We start from the raw sequence: 23,456 nt of genomic DNA, 5'->3' as shown, positions 1-23,456 counted from the left end.
TACCACAGCACCAAAATTAAGAGAAATTCTGCTCCGAACTTCTCGATAATGGAACCTCCCATTAAAACCGGAGAGAGACTGCTAACATACCGACTAGCAATATTGCAGAAAATTTCTCCCTGAAGCTACCACCCCATCTCAAACCTTTCCTAAGAATAACGCCCACTCACCCATCCCCATTATCACTAAGAAATGTACTTTTAAAGTGAGGAACACTTTTCTCCATGAGTCCAGACAACATATTGGGTTAAGTAAAGTGATAAATGTGGACTTGCTCATTCCCCCTTATCAGCGGTTTCACTTAACTCTGCTACAGAAATACTGGCACAATGACAGACACATCAGTCTTAAGAATGATCACTAAAGTCATACAGTGCAGCATTACAGACCTCATAAATCCTTGCATCAAAAACCTGAATAAGCTAGAGATGTTGCAATTTGGCTTTTCTGTCTGCTGAATCTTGCCAGCTTTCTTGAGATGGTCACTCATGCAGTGGACAGTGGTTACACCATCCATGCTGCCTACCTTGATCTGGCTAAAGCATCCGACACTATTCCACATAATGGAATTTTTTATAAGTTGATGAACTTAAACATAAATCCCTGCATGGTAAACAAAGTAATTCCTTGTGCAAATAAAAAGGGCTCAAACTAAAAGCCAAAGTACAGCATTATCCCTTTTGGAAGAAGAAACGTTCTGTATGAATCAGTGATCTGGGCATGTGGGTTTATTGCTTTCTCTCCTTTAACCACCACATGGTGACTGTAATTAGGAAAGCCATCTACATTCACAATTAATTGACAAGAGCATCTCTTTTAAAAGTAAGAAGCTGCTGTCCCTCTGTATTTTGTCAGTCAATTTCATTACTATATATTGTACAGCCTCTGGCATGTAAAACTGGCTACACAATAAAAACTAACAAAGTTTCCAACAAAAAGGAGCTCTAATGTCACTACCCTTAACTACCGCGGGGGACAGGACTTCTAATCCTTGTACTCAATGTTGTACATGCTCCTGAGAGGAGACCTATGCCTAATTAACACAGCCCTTCATACTTTCCTTGGAAGATCAAATTGTGTTATCCAAACCAGAAACAAGACATCTAAACCTACATCAAGAAATAAATAAAACTAAATGGAGAGAGGTTTTCCATGTAGCACAACCCCTTGCTTTGGATGTGACTCATGGTCAATCCCTCAAATGGAGCTTTGACAGTTAGATGGGTACCTTAAAATTATAACAGGACTCACAGGCATCACACCCTCCTTGCAAAGAGTGGTAGAGCCTGAGGGTGGGTACAGGGAAGTTGAACATGGCCTCTTGTCCGACTTGTCTTGCATATTCTATGACAATATACATACTTTGTGTATTGTATGTTAGAAAGGGATGGAGGGTTCTGAAAATCTAATAAGCTTTTTGTTTAGTGTTTTTACTGAAACAAAGTCTTGAAAAATGTGACATGGGTTCAACTGGTGATAAGAAGAAACTACATAAAAGATTAGATGGTCAGACAATGTGTGCATGTAAGCAAAGTTGCAGATGCATTCAAAAAACTGTCATGAGTAATAAATGGAAGCAACTTTTTTTTTTATTATAATGCTCACTATCAATATTAACACAGTTATATTAAGTGTAGGATGCAAATGGTAGTGTTACAGAAGGCAGAGACAAAAATGAGCATGAGAATGACAGCAAAATTTTAGGGATAACTGGAAAAGGGGAATAATAAATAATTTGCTTGCTTTCCAATAGTGACAGAACATAGCAGATTTGTGGTGGTAAGCTGTTACTGGCAGGGAAGTGGGATTACGTTCTCATGTATTTATATTACAACTAAAATATATTATGGAATTTAAGATAATTTGGGGAGAAAATCTTTCATCAGGGATTATTTGTGGGCGGGAAATGGATCCTTTCAGCATGGATTATTTGTGGGTGGGAAATGGAACCAGATTTGCAAAAGCAAGGCTGTCTCAGCAGAACCTAGAAAGGAAAGAAATCTACCCTCTTTTGATACCAGTATATTTGAATATTTAGTATGAAAGATGTGAATTCAGTGGAAGGAACTCTGAACTTAAATATACAAACTGCTCCCAAAGGTCTAACAACTGGACATTATATTTTGCAGGAATATGCATATTTAACAGAAAGCTTTGATACACAATCTGATAACTATTGCAGATAATCCACCAATAAAAACTAAGCTAAAAATTTAGTAAGAGAGACACTGGTGCTTTCCTATTTGCTAAAAGAAAGGAAGGATTAAAAAAAAGGTAGCATAGATGATTTGAGAATTATGGGGAATATAGGAATTTCTTTAAATGGGTAAGCTAGCTAGTGGGTGGGGTAAAACAAAAACAGAGTTTAAAAGCATGGTAGAAATAAGAAAGACATGGGAAAGAAGTTAATTTCAGAGACAGACTAAGTGAAAGCACTGAAGAATGGGACTCTCTTAGAAACAAGACTAACTGCAGAGTTATAAAGGAAAAAATAAGGGATCGCTTGGATTACATGCATAGATTTAGAAAAGCTGCAATTAAGCAAGTATTTTTATAACAAGTCCAGAGCATAAAAAACAAAACCCTTTAGCACCATGACTTAAGCAAAATAAAGTAGAAAGGGTAACAACCAAATCAAGGGAAACTATGACAAGAAAACATAACTAGAGCTCCTATAGAGGTATAAAGATAATTTGGAAATTTATTGAAAAAGCAAACTATTGGGGAAATCAAGAAAAGGCGCAAATGGAAATAATTACGGAAGACAATTATGTCTGAGTTAGAGGAAGATGAGGTTCAACTAATAGCTAAGACAGATACAGGTTACATATAAGTGGTGATGTATACTATTCAACAGGGAACTTCCCAAGAATAACAATAAATGGCAGCTCCAGTACGCAAAATGAGCCAGGAACAAAGAAAAACAATATACAAAAAGAGAACTGGCTTAGAAGCCCAGAGATTAATTTATTTTAAAAATAACTATTACCCAAGAACAGACATTCTGTGGAATTTGGGAGGGAAGACAATGATAAAAGATCTGGCAGGTTTGCTTAATACATTAAAAGGGGAGGGTGTATCACCATCTTGAATGAAAGCTGTGACAAATGTATTACTCAGAGAATAAAGACCCTTCAAATGGAACTTCATACAGACTTAGTTCAATTTTACACTAGGATTGACAAGTGATCAAGTCTTCATTAGCTAAAATAATGGCAAAGGTGTTGCCAAAACCGACAGAGAAAGACCAATGTAGTTTTGTGGAGAGAAAGCACACATTGGTCAAACTTAATAGAATGTTCCAGAGTGAAGCAGGGTGCAACAAAATGCCATTACTGTTGGTGGGATGTGATGCAGAAAAATGCATTTGAAAGGGTCTGCTGGGATTTTACGAGTGTTGCAATGGTAGCATCCAAGTTTCTCAACAGAACAACAGGGTTAATAAGGATGAGACAAAGGGCCATAGGTAAGAATCAAGATGGGAGGGCTCCTCTGACGAATTACATCTGAGCAGAGAAACCAGTCAGGCTAAATGAAAGCCTTTATTTGCTTTACATTTAGAGCTATTAGCAAACTAAGTATAGTTATAGAAGTAAACTTGCCATAACAGTAGAACTTCTAGTCGATTGTTGCAGTAGCCTAAGCTATTTGGGTTATATCCTGCCAAGAATATGACTAAGCAGCAGTCTTATTACAACGGAAGGGTGCCTTCTGTGTGCCCCAACTACCAGGAGCTTGAGCAGTGCTCCATATAAAAAGCAGATTGAACACCAAAAGCTTATGAGCTTTCATGTCCCAAGAAGGGGAGCAATAGCCCTGAAAGGAACATATGAAGCACGGAACAAGAGTAGCTATTTGTCCAATGTTATATATATCCACACTCTGGTAATACACAAAAACAAAAATACATAAAACTAAAGGAAGAGGTTGAAAGGAGGGGGGACAGGTACTGCAACAATGAAATCTTAGAACATCTACTATTATGATAAGTTTACCTACATAACTGAACTACATTCAACTTTAGATCACTGCAGCAGTAGCCCAAGCTATTTGTGCAGATTACCACAGCACTAGAATCCAGGATTCAAGAGTATGGTCCTAGCAAAGCCTGTGGTGAACATGGAAAAGGCATTCAATTTATAGTCTTTGGAATGAACATATAGAAAAACTTATCTCTAGAACACTTTACGTACACCCCTTTCTAGAAATCCACAGAAGAAGCAAACAACCTGGTGGAAAAAGGACCAACTCTGTCTGGATGTACTGCTATTGTGAGTACATTGAAAAAGAAATAGCATGAGACAGCCATCTAGAAACAGTCTTCTTTGACACCAGTTGCCCTGGTCTCTCACATTCATAGGAAAGCAGCTGCTCAGTTTTTGCTGTATAACTGAATTTTATCTAGGCAGCATGAGATGTCGGTGGACATCCACAGCATGAAGAACTCTCCCTTGTTTTGGGGTTCTCAGAAAAAAAAAAGACAGGGAGATTATCTGACTACTATGAGGCATAAGGCATTAGCCTACTAATATGCCAATTCTTACCAACCTTATAACCTCCTACAATAACCTTAAGACCCTACGTTCATCTAATAAAATACTTGTACAAACAGGTAAAATCAACAACATGGCTGGTGACTCTCTGTTCTCGAATATCGTGGGCAAAACCTAGATCTCACTGTCCGGTGACCTGACCTCCCTTTCCTCAATAACACTATTTAAAAACAAACTATATCTTAAATCACATTGGTTATGTCCTTGTGCGAACCATGACTAATTACCCCATTTATCGCAAGACACCTATCACTATGCCTGTACATATTAGTTGCTTTCTGTTAACCATAAAGAAAATGTGCTTATATATAAATCGAATGTCATTATCAACATCATCTTATAACTACCCATATACATGTACTATGATTCTGTAAGAAGAAATGTAATGAAGTGTAAGAATTGCTTAAATATGTAATGTACCTCCAACTCTAAAAGCTGTCATAATATAAATTATACTGTGTTTGAGGAGCTTTTCTCCCCGGGCCTCTGCTGAAAATGGACATACATCCAAGCTGGATTAGCCCGGTCAACAAATGTAAAATAAAATAAATAAATGAGGAAGGGTTAAAGAGTTTGCAACCCTGATGCTCTTCTAGCAGACGTCAGAGCAATGAGTAAAAGTCATACATATTAAGAACCTCAACTCAGCCTGAAAAGCTAGTGCAAATATAAAAAGATTAAGTTTCTTAAGCACAAAACGCAGATCCCAAGGAGAAGCTAACAGTTTTCTAGGAAAAAGGATATGTAAAAAACCATTCAAAAACTGTTTGACTTGGAAATAGGAAGACTGGTTGATTCAAGTCCAGATAAGCAGAAACGGATGAATCTTGATGGAAGAGTAAGAAAGGCCAGAGGACAATTACTCGCACAAATAATCAAGAGCCGAGGAAAGATGGGCCTAAAAAGGGCTCTTGGAATGGTACCAACTACAAAAATATTTTCCCCTTAAACATATGACTTTCTAATAGTAGGTTGTGATGGACTCCTTCAGTACCTGCTACACATCTTCAAAATGAACAAACAAATAAGTGAAGTGCCTACATGGTATCAAAATTCTATCATCCAAGCAGTCAACTGCAGAGATTTCAGGTAGGAGTACATTAAACACCATTCTTGTGCCAGTAAATCCAATCTATGTAGAAGCCTGTGACAATTATCCATAGCCAGTTGCAAAAGAAGGGTGAAATACTGTTACCTGGGCCAAAAGGAAGTCCTTCTGAACCTCGAGAACTACGAGCATCAGTGGAAAGGACGGAAAAGCATAAACATTCCAGTCCATGGGAAAGAGAAAGTATTGGTCTTCCAGGACAGTTTACAAGGAATCCTGGAATAGAAGTTATTTAGCTGTGTCTGTTCTGAGAAGAGAAAGTTATCTACTTGAAGTGTTCTCCGCAACTGGATAATTTCCAGGAAAAAACCCAGATGCAGTTTCTATTCATGACGGTATGTCCTGGTTTTGCTTAACTCGTCTGCTACAATATGAGGTTCTAATGGAATTTATTTAGTCTAGTGTGTGAAATCCAGCAAAGTTGCTACCTCCAGAGGTGTCACAGCAAGTCTGGAAAGATAAGATGTGGAGCTCCTCTGCCTCCAATTATGCACCACATCACTGTGGTGCTGTCACTAAAAACTTACAGATGTTCTCGAAACATGAGATGATTTAGGGTTTTCAAAGCATTTTATAATTATCATCTCTGACATTTATGCGCGTTGCCTATCCTGGTTGTTCCACGGATCTTGTACTTTTCACCCCTTAGGAAAAGTACAGTTGTGTACACTTACCATAAATGTAGATGTTCGAGTGTATTCACAATTGCAGTCATTACATTTGGGCAGTCTGCTGGCAGGCTGCCCACAGTCGACCTGAATTCCGAAGTCTTGGGTCCTGCGTCGGTTGCTCTCTCCTCTTCCATGACGTCAGGCCCCAGATGTCAGGTGCCCCCAAAAAGGTAGCAAAAAAAAAAAAAAAAAAAAAAAATATATATATATATATATATATATATATATATATATATATAAAAATACACCACACAGGCTGCAGAAGATAGAGAAGGAAAGATAAACTCCAGAATGACAGGGGGATGGCGGGTGGGTAACCTGGACTGCAATATTGAATACACTCGAACATCTAAATTTATGGTAAGTGTACACAACTGTACTACGTTCTTCATGTATCACTGTTGCAGTCATTACATTTGGGTAGAATCCCAAAGCTTTGCTTGGGAGGCTGGAGTTAAACAGCATTAGGTGCGGCTATAAGGCCCTGCAGAACTGCAGTGGCAAAGCCTGCCGTGGACTTAGAGTAGAGAGGCAAATGATAATGCTTTGTAAAGGTTTGAACAGAACTCCAAGTAGGAGCCTCTAGAATGTCTTTGGTTGGTACTCCTCTGAGAAAAACTGCTGAAGTAGCTGCAGCTCTGGTGGAATGAGACCTAATGCCCTTGGGCATAGGTTTACCATGGTGTAAGTAGCAGAAACGGATGCAGTGGCTTATACACTTTGAAATTGTCTGCTTTGAAATAACCTTTCCTTCTGATCCTGCAGCATATGTCACTAGTAATTGCTCAGTTTTTCTTAGAGCTTTAGTCCTGCTCAAGTAGAATCTTAGCTGTCTGTGTACGTCCAAGGAATGCAGAATTCTCTCCTGCTTTTTCTGTGGATTTGGATAAAAGGTTGGCAGATGAAATGTTTGGTTAAGAGCCACACTAGAAACCACCTTAGGCATAAATATAGGATTTGTTCTCCAAGACACCCTGTCTGGGTAAAATATGATAAAAGGCTCTACAGCCATGAAGGCCTGTAGCTCTCAAGTAATTGCTAGTAGCAGAGCTGTTTTCCATGATAAGAAATTTATATCAGCGGTAACAGCTGGTTCAAATGGGGGCAGGGTGAGCTTTTCCAACACATAACTGAGGTCCCATGCAGGTAATGGTGATCTTCTTGGAGGCCTTAAATTTTTGGCTCCTCTAAGATACTGCTTTAGTAAAGGATGAGAAAAGATTGGTGGCTCTGTATTGTAATGAGCCGAAATGGCAGAGGTATGGATTTTAATTGATGAGAAAGATAGGCCTTTGTTAAGCATCTCAGTTAAGTAATGTAATATCTGAGGAATATTTGGTTCTGCTGTATTAGTTCCTTGTGCTTGATTCTAAGCAGAGTCTCTTCCATTTATCAGCATAAGATTTTCTAGTACTAGGCCTTCTGGCTTCCAAAATGACATCACAGCTTTAGTGAGAGGTGTTGTTTGTATAACGACATGATCAGCCATGCTACCAGGCTCAGTGTCTGGAGTTGATTGTGCAGGATCTGATTGTTTTGTTGAGACAGTAGTTGAGGTCTTTGAGGTAAGGTCCAAGCTGGGTATTGAGAAAAGTTCCTTAGGATTTGGTACCAGTATTGGTGGGGCCAGTCCGGGGCAATTAATATCATCTTTGGTTTCTCTTGTCTGACTTTTAAGACGACCTTGGAAAGAAGCAGAGGAGGAAAGGCGTAAACTGATTGGTTTTTCCAACTGAAGGATAGAGCGTCCACTTTCCATGCCTGTCTGTGATACGTCCTTGTGCAGAATCTTTTCAATTGATAATTTTGAGGAAAGGCAAATAAATCTATGTCTGGGCTCCCCCATTTCTCTGTTAACATGCTGAACACTTGTGGATTTAGTTTCCACTCATGAGGATCCATAAGGTATCTGCTTAAATAGTCTACCAGAGTATTTTGCTTTCCTGGCAGGAATTGAGCTTGAAGATATATTTGGTAGGTCAAAGCTGTGTCCCACAGTGCCATGGCTAATCTGCAAAGGGGGGTAAGAGTGTGTGCCCCCTTGCTTGTTTATAAACCACATGACCGTGGTGTTGTCCGTCTTTATCAGTAGTTGTCCTGGATGAAGTAAGTCCTTGAAGGCTGTTAGGGCATTTTGAACAGCTAGCATCTCTTTCTGTTGATATGTAGATGCATCTGTTTTGGGGTCCATATGCCCTGCATGCATCTTCCTGCCATGTGGGCCCCCAAGGCATAATCTGATGAGTCTGTTGTTAAGGTTTGGCTGGCAGGGGGTAGAGTGAAGGCCCGTCCCATGTTTTGGTTACATGCCTTTGCCCACCATAGAAACTCCTGTTGTAGGCAGGGAATGAGAGGAATCACTGTTTCCAGACTGTCAGAATGTTGACTCCATAAAAGTACAGTTTTGTACCTACCATAAATGTAGATGTCCGATAGGTATGCATCTGCAGTCATAACATATGGGTTGTCCTGCCTCAGGCAGCCCTTCGGTCGGCCGAATTCCAAAGTCTGGGTCTGGCCTCGGCTGATGTCGCACTTCACCCGACGTCAGAGCTTCTGGGGTATAAAGGCATCAGCTGACGCCATTTTCCTCAGTGTTTCTTGCCCCAGACGCCAGGTGCCTTCTAGGAAGGCTAAATTTGGATAAATGTAGAAAATTCCAAACAGTACTAAGCAAAATATATATATACATATATACATACAAACAAATACACCATAATAGATTCCCCCAGCTAGCTCAAAGAGGGGTAAGCACCCTAGGAATACCACAGAGGGGAAGGAGGGTGGGTAATCCTGACTGCAGATGCATACCTATCGGACATCTACATTCATGGTAGGTACAAAACTGTACTATGTCCTTCAAGGATGCATCTGCAGTCATAACATATGGGTAGAATACCATAGCCAAACCGGGGTAGGAGGTACTAAGATAATGATGGTGTAAGTTAAGATCCCCTGTAAAACTGCAGTTGCAAAACCTGCTCGGGATCTGGAGTATAAAGGAAGATTGTAATGCTTGGCAAATGTATGCACGGAGCTCCAAGTAGCAGCTTCTAAAATGCCTTTGGTAGCCACTCCTCGTAGGAAAGCTGTAGTGGTGGCTGTGGCTCTTGTGGAGTGAGGCCTGATATTTTCAGGAGTTGTCTTTCTATGAAAAGAGTAGCAGAATCAAATGCAATTTCCTATCCATTTTGAAATTGTCTGTTTTGAAATTGCTTTTCCTTGCACTCCAGTTGCATATGCTACCAGAAGCTGGTCAGTTTTTCTGCTGGTTTTAGTTCTGTCCAGATAGTAGCGTAGTTGTCTGTGTACATCCAAGGTGTGCAATAGTTTTTCCCCTGTTCTGTGGGTAAGAAGAACGTAGGTAATGAATAGCTTGGTTCAAGGATACCCTGGATACCACCTTTGGCATGAAAGTAGGATTGGTTCTCAGAGACACTCTATCCTGGTGAAAGATAAGGAAAGGCTGCACTGCCATTAATGCCTGTAACTCGGATACCCTTCTTGCTGAAGTGATTGCTAGAAGGAAAGCAGTTTTCCAAGATAAGAACTGTAAGTCTGCTGATGCTGCTGGTTCAAAAGGGGAAGTGTTAATTTTTCCAGCACAAAATTGAGATCCCATGCAGGCAGAGGTGGTTTCCTTGGAGGTTTTACATTTTTGATCCCTCTTAAAAATTGTCTGAGGAGGGTGAGAGAAGATAGGAGGATCCATGTTGTACTCTGCTGAAATTGCTGAAGCATGAATCTTAATGGAAGAATAAAACAGGCCATTGTGGAACAGTTCTGCTAAGTATTCTAGGATGTGTGCTAGGTTTGCCAGTGTGACATTTGTACCCTTTGATGCACTCCAAATGAGGAATCTCTTCCATTTAGCTGAGTATGTTTTTCTTGTGGAGGGTCTGCGAGCCTCCAGGATAATGTCCTTGACCCTCTGAGATAAAACAGTTTGGTTTTGTTTTATGTAATTTTCCAGGCAGTTAGCTGCAGCGTTTTCAAGTTTGGATGCAGGGTCTTGTAGTTGTTCTGTGTTAGAAGTAAAGGCCATAGGGGTAGAGGCCATGAATTCGTCCGAGACATGCTTCTCAGTAGGGGATACCAATGCTGCCTTGGCCAGTCTGGAGCTATCAGAATCACCTTTGGCTGTTCCTCCCTGATCTTCAGTAGAACTTTGTACATTAATGGGAGAGGTGGAAAGGCATAAACTGTCAGGGCCTTCCAACTGAAAGAAAGGGAGTCCACCCTCCAGGTTTGTGGGTGGTATTCTCTTGAGCAGAATTTCTTCAGTTGGTGGTTGAGTGGGGAGGCGAACAGGTCTATCTCTGGCATTCCCCATTTCTTTGTTATGTTTTTGAAGATGTCTGGATGCAGCATCCATTCGTGAGCATCCGTGGTAGTTCTGCTTAAGCTGTCTGCTAGTGAATTCTCTTTTCCTGGTGCGAATTTGGCCTGCAGTTGAATGTTGAGATTCAGGCCTAGGTTCCACAGGTCCATTGCCATCCGGCATAGAGGGTAGGAATGCGTGCCTCCCTGTTTGTTGATGTACCACATGACTGTGGTATTGTCTGTCCTTATCAGCAGATGTCCTTGCTGGAGGAATGATTTGAATGCCTCGATTGCATGCTTCACTGCCAGCATCTCCTTTAGATTTATGTGTAGATTCAGCTGGTCTTGAGACCATAGGCCTTGGATACACTTGTCTTCCATGTGTGCCCCCCAGCCTAGGTCTGAGGCGTCCGTGGTGATGGTCTGCCTTGGTTGTGGTTTGTGGAAAGGCAACCCTCTGTTGGTCTGGCAGGCCTGAGCCCACCACAGGAATTCTTTTTTCAGGCATGGAATGATTGGTATCATGGTTTCTAGACTGTGTCTGTGTTGAGACCATACATTCCTTAGGTACCATTGTAATTTTCTCATATGCAGCCTGGCATGCGGGATCAAGATTATGCAAGATGCCATGTAACCCAGGGCCTGCAGGATTTTCCTTGCAGTAAGCCGAGTTTGTCTCGTCAAAGCCATGAAGTAGACTGGGAGTTGCTTTTGTTTTTCTTCTGTGAGAAAAGCCATCTGAGATATAGTGTCCAGATCTGCACCCAAAAATGTTATCCTTTGGGATGGCACTAGTCTTGACTTCTGGATGTTGACTGTGTATCCCAAGGCTTGTAACAGTTGTATGACATAGGCCAAATCCTTTATTACTTTTGTCTTGTTGTCCGCTTGTATTAAGCAGTCGTCCAGGTATGGGTAGATCTGAATTCCCTGAAGCCTGCAATGTGCAATTACTGATGTCAGGCATTTCGTGAATACTCTGGGCGCAGTAGATAAGCCAAAGGGCAATGCTGAGAATTGATAATGCTCTGATCCTGCAAGAAATCTGAGGTATCTTCTGCAATCTGGTCGTATAGGGACGTGCAGGTATGCCTCCTTGAGATCTAGAGTCACCAGCCAAGACTCCTTACTCAACAAGGGAAGAAGTTGCTGTAGGGTCAGCATCTTGAATTTTGGTACAATGAGATATGCGTTTAGTGCGGACAAGTCGAGAATAGGCCTCCATTGAGTTTCTTTTCTTGGTACAAGGAATAGTCTGGAGTAAAATCCTTGGCCTTGTTCCATAGATGGTACCCTTTCTATTGCTCTCATCCTTAGTAAGTTGATGATTTGTTTTACAGCCTCTGGTTTCTGGCTTGGTGGAAGGTTTGGCATTCCTCTCTTTTTTGGTAAAGTGTGGAAGTGAAACCTGTAGCCTTTGTCTATTGTTTGCAATGTCCATTTGTCTCCTGTAATGCAATGCCAGTTTTTCGAAAATAAAGCTAACTTTCCGCCCAAGGGTGCTTCCAGTTGCTCCCTGGTAGGCGGAATCAGAGCCAAGTCATTGTGTCTGTCCTGTGGAAGTGGTTGTAGTTGCAGCTGTGGCGGTACTCCTCTGGTGGGCAGGTTGCCACTGACGACCCCTGTAGGCACCCCTTGATTGACCTCTGCCTCTTGGGTGTCTATTCCTGCCCCTCTGTGCTCTGGGGGTGTCTGGAAAGGACCAATTCTTTGAAGGCCAGTTTCTGCTGAACCTCGGAGGTTGGACCTGCAGAAAATCCTTGACTGTTTGCACAGATTTAGCTTTTTCTTCTACTTTCTTTAGAATCTCCTGTGCAGGGGAGCCAAATAAACTTTGTTTCTCCATAGGGGCATCTAGGAGTTTAGACTTGACATGGTCTGGCAAGGATTGCTCTTTTAGCCAGGCATGCCTTCGAATCACTGCTCCAGTCATAGCTGATCTAAATGAAGCCTCCAGTGCATCATAGCCACATTTTAAGAAATGATTACTGACCTGCTGAGAGTTGTGTACCAAATCCTGAAGGGACTTGCGGTCTAAAGGTTCAGGAGAGGAAAGCTTTTTATTCAGCTGATCTAACAAAAATTCCTGGTACTGTATCATATGGAATTGACAGTTTAAAGCCCTGGCAGAAAGAGTAGCAGATGTATAAACCTTTTTTCCCCATCTCTCTAATGCTCTTGACTCTTTCAGAGGGTAGGGGGTTTTTGGCAGTGGCAGCTGCAACACCCTTTGGGCCCTGAGAAATAGTTTCTGGGTCTGCAGCATGGGCCTTATACAAGTGGAAGTGAGAATCCAGGACCCTGTAATATCTGTCAGGTTTGGCAGGGGCCGGGGGAAGAGAATCAGGGGCAGAACTGACATCATTGTATGCATCATCAACAACTGATAGTACAGGTGGGTATGGCTAAAGGCCTATGCCGTGGCAAGTGTAAAAAGGTCCTTAGCCTTTTCCTAGAATCAGAAAAATCCTGACCCTGCCATTGAAAGTGTTCCCTCATTGAGTGCAAAGTCTCCCCAAAGGAAAATTCTTCAGGGGGGAGGCAGAAGGAATTGAGTCTTCTGCATCCGAATCCTCATAAGGTGAGTATGGTCCTTCCTGATGGTCTGATTAATCAGATCCATCCGAGGAATAATCAGAGGAGAGAGGTTCAGGGGGTTCAGTCATAGGCCTTTTGTCAGGAGGAGGTTGTGAGGCCCTGTCTGGGTGAGGTTGGGATCCCCTAATCAGAGATATAAGGTCCTCAGCAAGGCTGAGAATCTGAGAACTTGAGGAAGGTCTCAGAGGAAGATTTTGTTGGTAAGGCCTTGGAAATTTTAGCTGCTTTAGCCCTGGAGAAGGCCTTAATAGACATAGAAGCAGGGGCCCACGTGCAGGAGTAGAAATGTCCAATGGAATGGTGTCGGACAATTCTTGTGCGCCTGCTTCTTCGGTAGGAATTTCTGTAGCCGACTCAGCCGAGGCCTCTCTGGCCTCGGTTGTCAGAGGTATGTTTTCGGCAGAAGGAAGAACCGAGGACTCGGTTTCAGCCGAAACCGAGACACTCTCGGTAGGCCTAACCGTGGTTTCAGCCGAAACCGGGGGCCGCGAGTGTCTGTCCTTTTCCTTGCGTTTTTTTGCTAAATGTGTAGTCGGAGTCTCCGATGGCATTTTATATGCAAAAGCGGATCCAAAAAACTCTTCTGCAAACTCCGACCGACGTCTAAGTGACCGTCGGTTGAAGGAAGCACAGGCTAAACAAGCTGATATGTCGTGGTCTGGGCCTAAGCAAGGAAGGCAGTAAGAGTGGAAATCCTTATGAGGTATTTGTTTCCCACAAGTTAAACAATTTACTTTGACATCGGCTGAGGCAAGAAAGAGTCCCCAACGGGGTACTTAGCTTTTTTAGAAGTCTTCTGTAGCTGAAATCTCTGGATCTGACCGACTGGCACTTGTGAACAGCTTCTGCTTCGGGCACCGCGCGGCAAGAAAGACTGAGGAAAACGGCGTCGGCTGATGCCTTTATACCCCAGGAGCTCTGACGTCGGGTGAAGTGCGACATCAGCCGAGGCCAGACCCAGACTTTGGAATCCGGCCGACCGAAGAGCTGCCTGAGGCAGGACACCCATATGTTATGACTGCAGATGCATCCTTGAAGGACATCGTTTTAGGTACCACTGAAGTTTCTCATATGCAGTCTTGCATATGGAATCAGTAGGATGCAGGATGCCATGAAGCCCAAAGCCTGCAGAATTTGTCTTGCAGATAACTGGGTTTTTGTTGCCATCAGTTTGAAGTAAGTAGTCAGTTGCCTTTGCTTGCCTGGCATGAGGTAAGCCATCTGGGCAGATGTATTCAAGCTTGCACCCAGGAATGTTATCTTTTGAGAGGGTACCAGTTGTGATTTTTCATTTCTGTACCCTAGGCATGTTAGAAGCCTTTTCAGAAATGCCAGGTGTCGAAGAAGAATGTCCTTGTTCTCTGCTTGAATGAGACAGTAGTCCAAGTAAGGGTATATTTGTATACTTCTTTGTCTGCAAAATGCAATTACTGGTGCAAGGCACTTTGTAAAAACCCTGGGCGCACTTGATAAGCCAAAGGGCAAGGCAGAGAATTGGTAATGCATTAAGCCAGCCTTGAATCTGAGGTATCTTCTGCACAATTGTCTTATTGGGACATGCAGGTATGCCTCTTTTAGGTCTAATGCCACCAGCCAAGCATTCTTGCCCAGCATGGGCAGAAGCTGCTGCAAAGTCAACATTTTGAATTTTGGAATATCCAGGTATGTGTTCAAAATCGATAAATCCAGTATTGGCCGCCAGGCCTTGTCCTTTCTGGGTACAAAGAACAGTTTTGAATAAAAACCTTGTCCTTTTTCCTGTTCTGGTACTGGTTGAATGGCCCCCATCTCCATGAGGTATGTAACCTGTTTCTGTGCCTCTGCCCATTGATGTTTTGGCAGATCTGGCCAACCATTTGTCATTGGCAGAGTGTGGAAATGGAATCTGTATCCCTGTGATACTATGTTTAGTACCCACTTGTTCTGGGTTATTAGCTGCCAATTTTTAGCAAAAAGTGCTAATTTTCTCCCTAAGGGTGCTGCCAAAAGATAAGTGCTTGGTGCCAGCAGAGGGAAGTCATTGGGACTGTTTTCTGTAGGTTTGCACTTTATCTCCTCCAGATTTGGAGGTAGAAGTGCCCCATTGCTTTGACAGTACAGTTTTGTACCTACCATAAATGCAGATGTCCGATAGATATGCAACTGCAGTCATAACATATGGGTTGTCCTGCCTCAGGCAGCCCTCGGTCGGCCGAATTCCAAAGTCTGGGTCCGGCGTCGGCTGGTGTTGCCTCCTCTCCGACGTCAGAACAGCTGGAGTATAAAGGCATCAGCCGACACCATCTTCTTCAGTGTTTCTTGCCCCAGATGCCAAGCGCCCTCCTAGGAAGGCTAAATTTGGTGAATGGATAAAGAATTCCAGACATGCACAACAGTAATAAACAGATACACCATAGAGATACCCCCAGCTAATAGGAATAGGGGTAGTGGACCCATAAAGAAGGTTGCAGAGGGGAAGGAGGGTGGGAGAATCTGACTGCAGTTGCATATCTATCGGACATCTACATTTATGGTAGGTACAAAACTGTACTATGTCCTTCAAGAATGCAACTGCAGTCATAACATATGGGTTGAATACCATAGCCAAGCTGGGGGTGGTTGGAACTAAGAAAGTGATGGTGTAGCTAAAATGCCCTGCAGGACTGCCGAAGCAAAGCCTGCTCGGGATCTGGAGTATAAAGGCAAGTTGTAGTGCTTGGCAAATGTATGCACGGAGCTCCATGTAGCAGCCTCTAGAATGTCCTTTGTAGCCACTCCTCTTAGGAAAGCTGTGAATGTGGCTATAGCTCTGGTGGAGTGTGGCCTAATATTGGCTGGCACACCTTTTCCATGAAAAGAGTAGCAGAATCTGATGCAGTGTCCAATCCATTTGGAAATTGTTTGTTTGGAGATTGCTTTTCCTTGTACTCCAGCAGCATAAGCTACAAACAGTTGGTCAGACTTTCTGGTGGCCTTAGTTCTGTCCAAGTAGTAGCGTAGTTGTCTGTATATGTCCAAAGTATGCAGCAGTGCTTCCCCCCTGTTTTGAGGATTGGGGAAGAAAGTAGGCAGGTGAATGGCTTGATTTAGAGACACCCTGGAAATTACTTTTGGCATGAAAGAAGGATTGGTTCTTAGAGAGACTCTGTCCTGATGAAAAATGAGAAAAGGAGGTACTGCCATGAGTGCCTGTACCTCCAAGACTCTTCTTGCTGATGTGATTGCCAATAGGAACATCATTTTCCATGAGAGAAATTGCATTTCTGAAGTTGCTGCTGGTTCAAAGGGAGGAAGAGTTAATTTTTCCAAGACGAAGTTGAGGTCCCATGCAGGTACTGGCGGTTTCCTGGGAGGTTTGATATTCTTTATCCCCCTTAGGAACTGTCTTAGCAAAGGATGTGAAAACACAGGTGGATCACAATTGTATTTTGCTGAGATTGCTGAGGCATGAATCTTTATGGAAGAATATAAGACCAGTATGAAACATTTCTGCCAAGTATTCCAATATCTGAGGTATACTCACTACTGTTGTATCCTGACCCCTGTTAGCATTCCAGATGATGAATCTCTTCCACTTGGCTGAATAGGTTTTTCTGGTGGAAGGTCTGCGTGCTTCCAGTAACATCTCTTGAACTTTTTTGGAAAGAGAGATATCGGAAGGAGTTATGGTAACCTCCAGGCTGTCAGATGCAATGTTTTCAGGTTTTGATGAACCGTCCTGTAATTGTGTTGTGTTAGAAGCAGAGGCCATAGGGGCAGAGGCCACGGTTTGGTCTGAGTTATGCTCAACAGCAATGGGTACCAGTGTTGTCTTGGCCAATCTGGAGCTATCAAAATGCCTGTTGGTTGTTCTGCTTTGATCTTCAGTATCACCTTGGTCAGCAGTGGCAGAGGAGGGAATGCATAAATTGCTAGGGACTTCCAGCTGAAGGAGAGAGCATTCGTTTTCCAGGCTAGCGGATGGTGAGTCCTTGTACAGAACTTTTCCAGGTGATGATTCATGTGAGAAGCAAAGAGATCTATGTCCGGTCTTCCCCATGTCCTTGTTATTTGTGAGAAAATGTGAGGATGCAGCATCCATTCGTGTGGATCCAAGAAATTTCTGCTCAGCTTGTCCGCCAGTACATTGTCCTTGCCTGGCACAAACTGGGATTGTAGATGTATGTTCAGACTTAGGGATTTTTCCCAGAGAATCATTGTTAGTCTGCAGAGGGGATAAGAATGAGTGCCTCCCTGCTTGTTTATATACCACATAACCGTGGTGTTGTCTGTTCTTATTAGTAAATGTCCTTGTTGAAGTGATTTTTCGAAGGTCTCGATTGCATGCATCACTGCCAACATCTCTTTTTGGTTTACGTGCAGATGCCTTTCCCTTGGTGTCCATTGACCTTGAATGCATCTGCCCGCCATGTACGCCCCCATCCATGGTCTGAGGCGTCTGTTGTAATCATTTGACCTGTTTGAGGTTTGTTGAAAGACATGCCTTTGTTTAACTGACTTGCTTGAGCCCACCACAAAAATTCTCTTTGCAGACATGGAATGAGTGGGATTACGTCCTCTAGGCTTTGGCTGTGTTGGGACCATAAGCTTTTTAAATACCATTGCAGCTTTCTCATATGAAGTCTTGCCAAAGGTATCAGAAGAATGCAAGATGCCATGAACCCCAGGGCCTGCAGGATTTTCCTTGCAGTCAGCTGGGAGAGCTTTGCTAGGCCTTTGAAGTACTCTGGTAACTGCTGTTGTTTTTCCTCTGTGAGATAAGCCATCTGTGTTTGTGTCCAGTTTGGCTCCTAGGAAAATGATCTGTTGGGATGGCAGAAGTCTTGATTTCTGAATGTTGACTGTGTATCCCAAGGCCTGTAGTAATTGAATGACATAGTCCAAGTTTGCTATCAGGGTTTGCTTGTTGTCTGCTTGTATGAGGCAGTCGTCCAGGTAGGGGTATATTTGAATCCCCTGGAGTCTGCAGTGTGCCACTACTGATGCCAGGCATTTCGTGAACACTCTGGGCACAGTAAATAAGCCAAACGGCAATGCTGAGAATTGATAATGCTCTGTCCCTGCAAGAAATCTGAGGTATCTTCTGCAGCTTTGTCTGACTGGGACATGCAGGTATGCCTCCTTGAGGTCCAGAGTGACCAGCCAAGACCCCTTGCCCAGCATGGGAAGGAGTTGCTGCAACGTCAGCATTTTGAACTTTGGCACAATGAGATAAGTATTTTGGATAGACAAGTCCAGTATAGGTCTCCATTTGTTTTCCTTTCTTGGAAAAAGGAACAGTCTTGAATAAAATCCCTGGCCTTGTTCCTGTGGAGGGACCTTTTCTATTGCTTTTACATTTAACAGCTTTGAAACTTGAATGAGTGCTTCTGCCCTTTGATGAAGTGGCAGGTTTGGCATGCCTTGTCTTACTGGTAAAGTAAGAAAGTGGAATCTGTAGCCTTTGTCTATTAAATCCAGTCGTACTTGGTTAAGATATGCCAGTTTTTTGAGAATAAGGATAATTTTCCGCCCAAAGGTGCTTCTCTTTGAGCCTTTGTGGGTGGTATGAAAGTCAAGTCATTGTGGTTGTCCTTGTGGTGCAGCTGGACTGCTTGCGCCACTTCTTTGATTTGGTGGTTGCCATTAGCTGCCCCTGTAGGAGCCTCAGTATTGCCCTCTACCTCGGGCATGCCTGTTTTTTCCCCTTTGAAACTTGTCAGTGTCCGGAAAGAACCAATTTTTTGAAGGCCAATTCCTGCTGAATCTGGGTGGCTGAACCTAGAGGAAATCTTTGACTGTCTGTACTGATTTAGCTTTTTCCTCAACAGATTTCAACACATCTTGTGCATTGGCACCAAAAAGCTTCTGTTTTTCCAGAGGTGCATCAAGTAACTTTACTTTGACATGGTCCGGCAGTGGCTGTTCTTTTAACCAAGCATGTCTACGTATAACAGCCCCAGTCATAGCTGCCCTACATGAAGCCTCCAATGTATCATAACCACACTGAAGAAAATGATTGCTAACCTGCTGAGTGTTATGTACTAGATCCTGCAATACCTTTCTATCAGTAGGCTCAGGAGAGGCTAGTTTTTTCTGTAAATCATCCAGTAAATAATCCTGGTACTGAAACATGTGAAAAAGGCAATTAAGAGACCTCATGGCCAGGGTGGTAGAGGTATAAACTTTTTTACCCCATCTCTCCAGGGACCTAGCTTCCCTATCCGCTGGCAGTGGATTCTTGGCTGTGGAAGTAGCCACTCCCTTGGGGCCCTGTGAAATGGTTTCTAGATCCACAGAATGGGCCTTGTTTGTGGGTGTCAGGGACCCTATAATATCTGTCTGGCTTGACAGGAGCAGGAGGGAGAGAATCAGGGTTAGCACTGGAGTTGGAGAAAACATCATCCAGGACATCCATAACAGGAGGGATAGCTAAAGGTCTGTGCTGGGGTAGCTTGAGGAAGGTACGTAGCCTTTTCCTGGAATCTGAGAATTCCTGACCCTGCCATTTAAAATGCTCCCTCATATAGAGTGTAGGACTTCACAAAACGAAAAATCCTCTGGAGGAGAGGCAGAGGGAATAGATTCCTCAGCATCAGAGTCCTCATAGGCCTGGAAGGATTCTTCTTGGGTATCTGAAGGCTCAGAATCCCCAGAGGCTTCACGTGAAGAGAGGTTGTCGGCCTGCTCAGTCCTGGGCCGTTTCTCTGCAGGCGGCTGAGAACCTCTGTCAGGATGAGGCTGAGACCCCCTGATAAGAGAAATAAGATCTGCAGCAAGAGACATGATCTGTTTATCAGAAGAAGGGGCCTGGGCGGAAGGTTTAGGAGGGGCCTTGGCCTGGCTGGCGGCCTTAGCACATGCAAAGGCCTTGATGGACATGGATACAGGAGGCCTAGCTGCCCCACATGCAGGAGTAACCTTTTCTACAGGAATGGTGTCGGGTAGATCCAGAACTTCGGTTTCTGGAGGAAAGTCAACAACCGGCACCAGTGTAGACTCGGAGACCGAAGGACGAGTTAACGCTGTCTCGGCCTGGAGTGGTTGAATTACCGCTTCCGAAGGGACCGAAGCACTAGCGGAGGGTTTAGGAGGAGTATCGGTGGAGGACGCGGGCCGCAGATGTCGGTCCCGGTCCTTTCGTTTTTTGGAAGATTGAGAAGTCGGTTGTTCCGACGGCATGATATAAGCAAAAGATTCGCCGAAAAAGTCTTCGGCAAATTCTGCCCGGCGCCTGAGTGCGCTTATTAAAGCAACAGGCAGCACAGGCCGAGACGTCGTGGTCTGGGCCCAGGCAAGGGAGGCAATAAGAATGGAAGTTCTTATGAGGTATTTGTTTACCACAAGACAAACAATTATTAACTTTCTCAATTTGTTCTGACATCGGCTGAGGCAAGAAAAAATGTTCCCCAACGGGTACTTGGCTTTTAGATGACTTCGGTACTGAAAACACAGGAGCTGACCGACCGGCACTTGCGAGCTGCTTCTGCTTCGGGCACCGCACGGCAAGAAAGACTGAAGAAGATGGCGTCGGCCGATGCCTTTATACTCAAGCCGTTCTGATGTCGGAGAGGAGGCGACACCAGCCGATGCCGGACCCAGACTTTGGAATTCGGCCGACCGAGGGCTGCCTGAGGCAGGACAACCCATATGTTATGACTGCAGTTGCATTCTTGAAGGACATCTGTAGGATTCTTGCGCCTGGCATCTGGAACCCTTAGGGCGTCTGTATTTGCCCCTTTGCGCTCTGTCCGACACAGGAAAGGATCAATTTTTTGTAGGCCAGAGTCTACTGAATCTTGGTGGCTGCACTTGTAAGAAGTCTAACAGTTTGCATAGACTAAGCTTTGTCTTCCATTTTCTTTAAAACCTCATCTGCCTTAATACCAAACAGAGTATCATGCTGTAAAGGTGCATCTAGCAGTTTAGCTTTAACATGATCAGGAGAATTTTGTTCTTTTAGCCAAGCATGCCTCCTAATCACAGATCCAGTAACTGCGGCCCTGCAGGAGGCCTCTAAGGAATCAAAACCACATTGCAAAGTATGATGTTCTTCGTGTTTCACTGTTGCAGTCATTACATTTGGGTTATCCTGCTGGCAGGTTGCCCTCAGTCGGCCTGAATTCCAAAGTCTTGGGTCCTGCGTCGGTTGCTGTCGCCTCTTCCCTGACGTCAGGTCATCAGGGGTATAAAAGATGCAGCAGACGCCATTTTATTCAGTCTTTCTTACCGCGCAGTGCCCGAAGGAGAAGGAGTTCGCAAGTGCCGGTCGACAGACTCCAGAGATTTTCATGTTCGAGATTCAGATCCGAAGTCTTCATTAAAAGCTAAGTACCCCGTTGGGGAAACTTATTTCTTGCTCCAGACTGATGTCAGAAAAGTTAATTGTATTTCTTGTGGGAAGCAAATACGTCAGAAGGACTTTCATTCTTACTGTATTCCTTGACTAGGCCCTGACCATGGCGTTGCTAGTTGTCGGTTTTGTGCTATTAAGCGTCGGTACGATTTTGCATTAAGCTATTTTGGGTGAAGATTTAATTATACAATGCCGGACAGCCATCCGACTACCAGAGTTCACAAAAAACGCAAAGAAAAAGAAAGACAAGCAACCGAGGTCCAAAACCGACGACGAAGCTTCTCCTAAGCAAGTTGCCAGTTCTCAGTGAGGTGCTTTCACAGCCCCTGACACCCACTACTTTAGAATCACAGGCGGCTACAGACTCCCACGAGGAGTCGGCCAGGCCACCGGAAACTCAAGGTATTGGAGTCTCGGAGATTATTCCCTCAGATGGGTCCGGAGCCGCTGAGCAGGCATCGGCTTCTGAGGGTGTTGTCAGACCTAAACAATTATATATTAAACCGACTTCAAAGACAAAGAATAAAACACCTTTAAAGGCAAAGAAACAAGTTCAACAGCCACAAGGACAGGCCTCCATGCCCAAAAAACAGATGCTCAAAATGGCCTAATTACCTTGATCAGGGGTTACCATCCACCTCCTGATATGAGGCCTAGGCAAGAGACAGACTATGAATCTTCTCCATTTCTTCGGATTCCTCTTCTGATCAGGAATATTCTATTCTCCCCTATGAAGATTCTGATGCTGAAGAATCAATTCCCCTCAGCTTCTCCTCCTGAGGACTACTCTTTTGGGGAAACCTTGCATACGATGAGGGAGCACTTCCACTGAGAGAGCCAAGATTTTTCAAAATCTAAGAAAAAGCTCAGAGACTTCCTTTTACTACCTCAATACAGGCCTCTAGCTATTCCACCTGTGTTGGACATTGCAGATGATGTGTTCTTGGAGCCTAGTCTGACCCGGACTCTCTACCTCCAGCTCCTGTTAAGCCTGACAGATACTACAGGGTCCCGGACTCTCAAATTCCTTTTCAAAAACCCGACTGCAGACCCAGAAACTATTTCTCAGGGTCCAAAAGGGGTCAAGGCTTCTACTGCAAAAATCCCTACCCCCTCTGACAGGGATTCTAGGGCACTGGATAGATGGTGAAAAAAGATTTACACATCTGCTACTTTGACTATAAGGGCCTTAAATTGCCAGTTTCATATGCTTAAATATCAGCAATATATAATGACACTGCTTAAACAGAAAATGATGGCAAATTCTGAATGTGCAGAAAACAAAGAAATGCAGGATTTATTGCATGCAGCTGAACAAGTTGGAAAGCATACTTTGCAATGTGGGTTTGATTCTCTAGAGGCCTCCTGCAGGGCCGCTGTTACTGGTTCTGTCATTAGGAGGCATGCTTGGTTAAAGGAACAAAAATCTGCCTAACCATGTTAAAGCAAAATTATTAGATGCTCCTTTACAACATGATACCTTGTTTGGTGTTAAGGCGGAAGAGGTGTTAAAGAAAATGGAGGTCAAAGCTAAATCTATGCAAACGGTCAAGGATTTCTAACAGGTACAGCCACCTAGATTTAGTAGACACTGGCCTACAAAGAACTGGTCCTTTCCAGTCTCAGACAGACCTCAAAGGGGCAGATCCAAGCACACTAGAGGCAGATCACAGCCGCAAGGATCCTACAGGTCTAAGCAATGGAATGCTTCTACCGCCAAAGATGGAGAAGACAAAGCACAATCATACAGGAAACACTCCCAATGACTTCCCCCTGCCTGCACCAAGCACTTAACTTCTGACAGCACCCTTACGGGGGAAACTAGCACTTTTTTCTCAAAACTGGCACATTATTACCCAGGACAAATGGGTTCTAGACATAGTGTCACA

This window comes from Protopterus annectens, chromosome 17.part0, assembly GCF_019279795.1.
Source record: "Protopterus annectens isolate FY-2018-M chromosome 17.part0, PAN1.0, whole genome shotgun sequence".
NCBI classification, from domain to species: Eukaryota; Metazoa; Chordata; order Ceratodontiformes; family Protopteridae; genus Protopterus; species Protopterus annectens.
Note: the sequence above shows the minus strand (reverse complement) of the source record.